Here is an 8,923-nt window from a genome sequence, read left to right as displayed (position 1 = left end):
CAACTAGTTGTAAAAAAATAAAAAATAAAATAAAATAAAATAAAAAAGCTTAAGAAATTAATATAACATAATTGAATTCAGACACAGACTAATTAAGCTTTTCAATTTAGCAGTGTCCCAATCTCAAGATTATACCTTCCCCCAAACCAAAACAGATTTATCACCATAGGGTCCATAAACAAAAAACATATACAAAACCAAAACAGTAAAGGCTTATGTGAGAGACCGTGCCCCCAGCCCGTTTTTTATGGGAAACCCAAGTGAAAGGGTGGTAGCGTGTATTGCCTCTCAAAATGGAGGTTCGACTGATTATATTTTCTCCTTTAGATTAAGGGTTTTACAATAGAATCACCACTTATTTAATTATTGGAATAAATAAGAAAACCAAAATTGAAAAATTCCTCATTTTATTAATTCGAAATTTACATTGATCATAGGAAAATTACATGGATTTTTTCCTAGATACAATATAAGATAAAGTACATAGCTTTGTTCCCTAGTTACAATCTAAAAATCGAAAATTACATGGATAAGCATTTGACCTACTAACCCTTTATCTAAGCTCAGAGGCTATGTTACAAGGTGGGAAGGTGTTAGGCACCCACCTTGCCCGGTGAAACCGGTCTTCTAAACTATGATGGCCAACATTCATATCACATCATCCAATATGTTATCAATCAATTTGCATGTTGAATTTAATGTGTGTGCATATGATAAACCCTAATTCAATTTATTAAGCATTGCATTTGGATTGAAAAATAAATTCTAGTGAATGTGTGTGGATGGTGATAACCTAGATTCAAGAATTTGAAAGGATTATTAAACAAACATGTTTTTCATATTTTTGATGTGGATTTAAGATTAAAACTAGTGATATGCATGAATATGTGATGAACAACCAAGAACATGTGAAGAACATATAAGAACAATTAAAAACATTCAAACATATTCAAGGGAATTTAAGTGATTACTATCATGCTTTATCTTAAACTCTCATCATGGCAACACAAAAAACAATTAGAGAAAAGAATTATACCTTTATGCAAGATCCATATGACGGAGAAGAAGACTTTTGAGAGAGATCCTAAGGGTGGAGGAAAAAAAGAGTTAGGAGAGGGAGAGTGAGTCTCACTCAATACCTTGAGTCTCAGGAAGACCAAGATATGACAAGACTACTCAACTTCACTAGAACTCGAGAGGAGAAGAGAGCGGATTTTTTGTGTCTTGGAATGAAGGAGAGGGAGGGTTTATATAGTAGTGGTGGAGGAAATATGAATGGAAGGCCATTTAATGAGGGTTGACAAAGAATCATGAACCTAGACCTCATTTTAGCCTTGGAGAAAATTTGGTGCATTAAATGGAGAGATTGGTGGGAGTGGAGATCAAGCCAAAATTCGGTTTTCCCGAAACTGCTGTAACAGCCTGTAAAGCCAACTTTGAAAAATCATATCTGACTCAATTCTGATCGGAATTGCCTCGTTCTTATGCTCAAATTGAAGCCTTGGATGTCTAGTTTCTGGAAAAATTAACCTCATTCACAGATTCAAAATATTCTGAGAGATATCAATGAAATGATGAGCAAAGGTCATTTGTTAGAAAATGGTTTCAGCACAATTAACATTAATAGGTCCCAAATTAGCTCCCAAATGGCTCCAATCACCCCAATTTCAGACTTAATTGGTTCCAAATTTACTCTAATTAAAATATAATTGCACAAATTATCCATTGAATAATTAATGTTTAACTATCTAATTAATTAGGCGTATAACCTCACCAAAAAATGTAGTCCTAACTAATCAAATTATGACACATCATTAATCTCCAATTGATTACACTTATAACCAATTGAAATAAATTGTTCATAATCACATATAGTCCGACTCAATTTGTGATAGTGCATCTCAGCCATTAAAACTTGATTTGATAATAACTTTCAATCTGATGGTCCGATTATGGCTTATGACCAGTTGATTTGATCATTACAACATCAATATCATTTTTGTGAAATGAGATTAAGGATTTAATGGCTAGAATCAAGATGCATATTTTTGTGGTGAAAGCACTCTTTTACCCTCGTTGATTTGATCGTTACAACATCAAGATCATTTTTGTGAAATGAGATTAAGGATTTAATGGCTAGAATCAAGATGCATATTTTTGTGGTGAAAGCACTCTTTTACCCTCCATGTGAGGTTAAATACGGGTTGCAAAATGGGGTGTCAATAGAATGTCCCTCATTGGCAGAGCTTAAAAAGCGAATGTCAATGTATGAAAGAGACACCTAACTTTACAATCAGCATTTAACTATGGTGAATGTATGATGCATGTAGATAAAAATGTAGATGGTCATGTTATGGATCAAAATGTGGACTGAATCTAGAGGAAGATTGCCTACGTACCTCTTGTTAGGGGGATCAGGTCCAAACGTAGTTCATGCATGCAAATCTTTTTTTTTTTTTTTTTTTTGAATGAGTACAAGACATGCTTACTAGTGGTCACGACAAAATGAGGATTTTAGTCGTGCTTTCCAAAGGACCAACAATCTTGAATTTTGGACGTACTTCCTAAAGGTCGAAGGATTTGAATTTGGACGTGCTTCCTAGAAGTCCGATGGATTTCTGGAAGGTAGGAGAATTAAAGTCGATCCTATGGGTTTCGAGAGAACTATGGTCGATCCCTTAAAGGTAGAAGAGCTACTATCGATCCTACAGTGTATAAGAGAACTAAAGTCGATCCTATGGATTTTAGGATAACTATGGTCGATCCTTTGGAGGTAGGAGAGCTACTGTCGATCCTACAGTGTATAGGAGAATTAAGGTCGATCCTATGGGTTTAGGGAGATCTAAGGTTAATCCCTTGAAAGTAGGAGAACTACTGTCAATCCTATGAGTTTCAGGAGAACTAAGGTCGATCCCTTGAAAGTAGGAGAGCTACCGTCGATCCTACAGTGTATAGGAGAACTAAGGTCGATCCTATGGGTTTTGGAAGAACTAAGGTCGATCCCTTGAATGTAGGAGAGTTATTGTCGATCCTATAGTGTATAGGAGAACTAAGGTCAATCCTATGGGTTTATGGAGAACTAAGTTCAATCCCTTAAATGTAGGAGAGTTCTTGTCGATCCTACAGTGTATAGGAGAGCTAAGGTCGATCTTATGGGTTTCAGGAGAACTAAGGTCGATCCCTTGGAGGTAAGAGAGCTACTGTCAATCCTACAATGTATAAGAGAGCTAAGGTCAATCCTATAGGTTTAGGGAGAACTAAGGTCGATCCCTTGAAAGTAGGAGACCTACTGTCGATCCTACAGTGTATAGGAGAGCTAAGGTTGATCCTATGAGTTTCGGGAGAACTAAGGTCGATCCCTTGAAAGTAGGAGAGTAACTTTCGATCCTACAGTGTATAGGAGAACTAAGGTCGATTCTATGAGTTTCAGGAGAACTAAGGTTGTTCCCTTGAAAGTAGGAGAGATGTTGTCGATCCTACAGTGTATTAGAGAGCTAAGGTCAATCCTATGGGTTTAGGGAGAACTAAGGTCGATCCCTTGAAAGTAGGAGAGCTACTGTCGATCCCACAGTATATAGGAGAACTAAAATCGATCCTATAAGTTTCAGGAGAACAAAGGTCGATCCCTTGAATATAGGAGAGCTACTGTCAATCCTACAATGTATAGGAGAACTAAGGTCGATCCTATGGATTTCAGGAGAACTAAGGTCGATCCCTTAAATGTAGGAGAGCTACTGTCGATCCTACAGTGTATAGGAGAACTAAGGTCAATCCTATGGGTTTTGGGAGAACTAAGGTCGATCCTTTAAAAGTAGGAGAGCTACTGTCAATCCTACATGGTATAGGTCATGCTATTATCTGGCTATATGAAGGTGCATATCTGAGATAACTTGTGTTGAATGAGATCAAGGATCCTTCACTTTGATTCCTGCAAAAAAGCAAGTTTCAATCAACAATGGAGTCATTCATTATAAGAAATTGGAAGCACTTAGCCAATGCCCCTAGTTTGGGGCATATTCCTTGCTTGGATGGAAGCTGAGTTAATTTGATATTGCTACCATTGGGGAAAATGAAAGAAGATCACGGTCCGCCATCATTGGTTCTTGCAAAATGGCTTTCTTTCTCTAGCTTGTTAGAAACAAATTATCATGAAAACATTTTTGGTCAATGCCCCTAGTGTGGACATGCTTGCAAAAAAAAAAAAAAAAAAGTGGATTGATGCCTCAAATGAAAACATGCTTTCATGCAAAAAGGACATATTTGCACACAATGTAAATAGGCCAATGCCCCAAGTTTGAGCATGCTTGATGCAAAACAAATGAGCTTAGTCTAACATGCACCCAAACAATTTTGTCACATTGTTTTGACTTTGTTCTCCAAGGTTGTTTGGCTGATTGGGATCGGGCCTTTGAAAGGCTGCCTACATACCTCTCTCATAGAGGATCAGGTCAAGACATAGTTCAAAAGAACTGGATTTTGAAAAAGAATGATTTTTTTTTTTTTTTGTGGAAATGAGATTTCTCTTTCTTTCTTCTTCTCTTTTTTTTTTTATTTATTTATTTTTTTTTATGAACAAGAGGTGATCCTTTGAACAACCATTTTGGCAAATCAAAGTGTTTAAGAATCAAACAAATCTCTTTTATTAGGAAGGATCAAGATCATTAAACTCATGTAATCAAATTTGCTTCATCCGTTTAAACATCGTCAAATTAAGTCTCCAAAGGCAATCAATAAATGAAATGTGATAATGTTTATGAATCACATTGTTGGGTGCAAACAAGGAGAGTGCTCCAGGTTTGGAAGTTCTTTTGAGTCATTTTGAGGATTTGAGAGTTTGAGAAATTTTGTCCTCAAACATATCATCTTGTGGGGTTTGACAATTTTAAGCACTTTTCCTTTTTAATTCAAGAGAAAAATATTATTAGAGTTTAAAATACGCCTACAATTAGCAAGACTTCAAGGAGATCTTATTCATGGGTTGTAATGTAGGCCAGGTTTAGGTTATGAAATGAATGATATAAAAAGGCTCAAAATTCCCTAAGATGTTCCCCTAAGTATGCATTACTCAAAAATCAAGTATTGGAGGATTTTTCCCATTTCTTCTTTGTCGTCTTCTCACTAGTCTTCATTGATCACTTGTATCAACATTTGTTTTTATGCACATTCCCCTTGAATCATACCTCTAGACTTTCATCTTGTAAAATCCTTTTCCTTTTAGGTTACATCTTCAAATTTTCAATTTACTAGGATTTTCCTTTTTTTTTTTCTTTTTTTCTTTTTTTCTTAGGCCCTAACTTTTGCCTAGACCACCTTTATGGGTTTTCAGCCTAGCGGGATTTTTTTTTTTTTTTTTTCATCTCTTGATTGAATGAACTTTTTTGGGGATCTTTTGCCTTCATTGTTTTCCTTAGCTTAAATCATTTTGATACACTCTCGAGACTTCTTTCTTGCCTTGATGTGCTTGCACATTTCTATGCTTGAACCTTTTCCTTTTTTGATGAACTCTCTTTTAGATGAATTTTGTATTCCTCTTGGCATGATGAATTTTAGGCTCTTCAAACTTGATGCACACTTTTTTTTCTTACATTGATGGAATTTCATTTCTCTTTCCTTCATTGTGTGAAAACTCATTTTTCTTTGATGATCCTTATCTTTAGCTTAATGAATTCTCTACTTGTCTTTCATGTCTTCTAGGAGAGCTTTATCAATTAACTTCAAAGCTACAAGGTTGAGTCCTCCTCAACATGAGATTTAAGTATGCATAACTTGTTTTTTCCCACCCTAGGTTTAGATTTTAGTGGGTTCATGCGAAGACGGCCTCCTAAGTATTAAGGTATAATCTTGTTTTACCAAAGACGGCCTCCTATCCCTAGCAATGCTTGCTTGTAGGTACAATGACTTGAGCTCTTTTAATAAATTCCTCTTAAAAGAAAAAGTATGAATGCTCTATTGGAGACACAAAAGTTTTCAAAAATTTGGAATGAATGCATGATCCTTTTGAATTTTCTGATGAATAAATTTTCTTTGATTGCCTTGCAAGACCATTTCTTCTTTTATTCAAAGTAATTTAGCAAAAGCATTTACACAGATCAAATGAAATTAATCTTTTCTCAATACAAGTTGATTATTCAAGCCTTTAAACATCTTAATTTAGAAAAAGTTTTGTCCAAGGGATCTTCATGTACCATTTTGAAAAGAAGACTTTAAAGAATCTTGAAATCTTTGAAAGAAAAAAAATGGGTCTTTTTGAAAAAATCACTAGGAAGTCCAATGCTCCTAGTTCAAAGAATTTTTTCGTTTGAAAAATTTTCTCTTTTTTTTTTTTTTTTTGGAAAGATTTGGAAATCTTGAAAAAAAAATTTGAATATTTTTTTTTTTTTTAATATATACACAAACAAAGCTCATTAAATGCTACATGAAATTTTTGAATTCAAAAAAAACATAGAAACATGGAATAAACAAACAAACTTTAAACTTAACCATGATGTTGCAAACCAAATGTTGAGTGAGGCAAAGTTGGGCCACTTGCTTCTTCTTGGTCCATTTAGGATGCTTGAGGCTTGGTGTGCTTGAACTTTGATTATGATAAAGTGGCTTGGGCTTGCACTTGGAAGGCTTGAACCATATGATCATTTGGCATTTGCTTGAAATGGCTTGGGCTTACACTTGGAAGGCATGCATCTTGTGAGCTTTTGGCCTTCGATGTTGATCATGCGTATACACCTTTGATGGGCTTAGGTGTTGGGCTTAGACTCATTCAAGAAACAAATTTGCGCTTCCATACCAAGTAGAGTTCAATCATAGGCTTTTAGGCTTGAGTTCATTCATATCATACAATGTTCAAATAATGGTGATGGGCTTAAGCGTTGGACTTGAGTCATCATGGTTCAAACAACGGCCAAACAAATGCATAATAAAATGCAATTTACATGGACCAACCTAAAGGTCGGTTTTATGGGTCATTACAACATGGGTAAAAGGTAAGTTAATGGTCCCCACAAGCTAAGACATCGTACCTCCCAAATTGTGACGCCAGGAGCGCCGCGTTGGTCCGAACGGTACAGTTTGTCCTTATGAACCATCATGGCATAACCATGATGATCCTTGTCGCTGTGGGTGATAGGTTCACCGCTGGGTATGTGAGTCTCAGGAAGACCACAATCCACGGCTAATACTACCGGGCTTTCGGGCTAGCACACAAATAAAATAAATTTCATTCAAGCAAATGATGCATGACATGCAAAATAATGACGTATTAGACATGTTATATACAAAAAAGTAATAAACAAACAATGACATGGTTGACCACCATAATTTAATTGAAGCTTAGCCCTCAATATCTCCAGTGGAGTCGCCACTGTAAGAGACCGCACCCCCAGCCCCTTTTTTATGGGATGTTGGGCCAAACCCATGTGAATGGGTGGTAGCATGTATTGTCTCTCAAAATGGAGGTTCGACTGATTATATTTTCCCCTTTAGATTAAGGGTTTTACAATGGAGTCTCCACTTATTTAATTATTGGAATAAATAAGAAAACCAAAATTGAAAAATTATTCATTTTATTAATTTGAAATTTACATTGATCATAGGAAAATTACATGGTTTTGGTCCTAGATACAATCTAAGATAAAGTACATAGCTTTGTTCCCTAGTTACAATCTAAAAATCGAAAATTACATGGATAAGCATTTGACCTACTAACCCTTTATCTAAGCTTGGAGGCTATGTTATAAGGTGGGAAGGTGTTAGGCACCTACCTTACCCGGTGAAACCGGTCTTCTAGACTATGGTGGTCAACATTCACATCACATTATCCAATTTGTTATCAATCAATTTGCATGTTAAATTTAATGTGTGTGCATGTGATAAACCCTAATTTAATTTATTAAGTATTGCATTTGGATTGAAAAATAAATTCTAGTGAATGTGTATAGATGGTGATAACCTAGATTCAAGAATTTGAAAGAATTATTAAACAAACATGTTTTTCATATTTTTTATATGGATTTAAGATTAAAACTTGTAATCTGCATAAGCATGTGATGAACAACCAAGAACATGTAAAGAACATACAAGAACAATTAAAAACATTCAAACATATTCAAGGGAATTTAAGTGATTACTATCATGCTTTAATCTTAAACTCTCATCATGGCAACACAAAAAACAATTAGGGAAAGGAATTATACCTTCATGCAAGATCCATATGGTGGAGAATGAGACTTTTAAGAGAGATCCTAAGGGTGGAGGAAAAGAAGAGTTAGGAGAGGGAAAGTGAGTCTCACTCAATACCTTGAGTTTTAGGAAGACCAAGATATGACGAGACTACTCAACTTCACTAGAACTCGAGAGGAGAAGAGGGGGGATTTTTTGTGTCTTGGAATGAATGAGAGAGAGGGTTTATATAGTAGTGGTGGAGGAAATATGAATGGAATGCCATTTAATGAGGGTTGACAAAAAATCATGAACCTAGACCTCATTTTAGCTTTAGGAAAAATTTGGTGCATTAAATGGAGAGATTGGTGGGAGTGGGGATCAAGCCAAAATTCGGTTTTCCCGTAGCTGCTGTAACAGCCGGTAGAGCCAACTTTGAAAAATCATCTCTAACTCAATTCTGATCGAAATTATCTCGTTCTTGTACTCAAATTGAAGCCCTGGATGTCTAGTTTCTGAAAAAATTAACCTCATTCACAAATTCAAAATATTCTGAGAGATATCGATGAAATGGTGAGCAGAGTCATTTGTTAGAAAATGGTTTCAGTACAATTAACATTAATGGGTCCCAAATTAGCTCCCAAATGGCTCCAATCACTCCAATTTCAGACTTAATTGGTTCCAAATTTACTCTAATTAAAAGATAATTGCATAAATTATTCATTGAATAATTAATGTTTAACTATCTAATTAATTAAGTGTATAACCT

This window comes from Quercus suber, unplaced genomic scaffold, assembly GCF_002906115.3.
Source record: "Quercus suber isolate HL8 unplaced genomic scaffold, Cork oak 2.0 scaffold_16, whole genome shotgun sequence".
Taxonomy (NCBI): Eukaryota; Viridiplantae; Streptophyta; class Magnoliopsida; order Fagales; family Fagaceae; genus Quercus; species Quercus suber.
Note: the sequence above shows the minus strand (reverse complement) of the source record.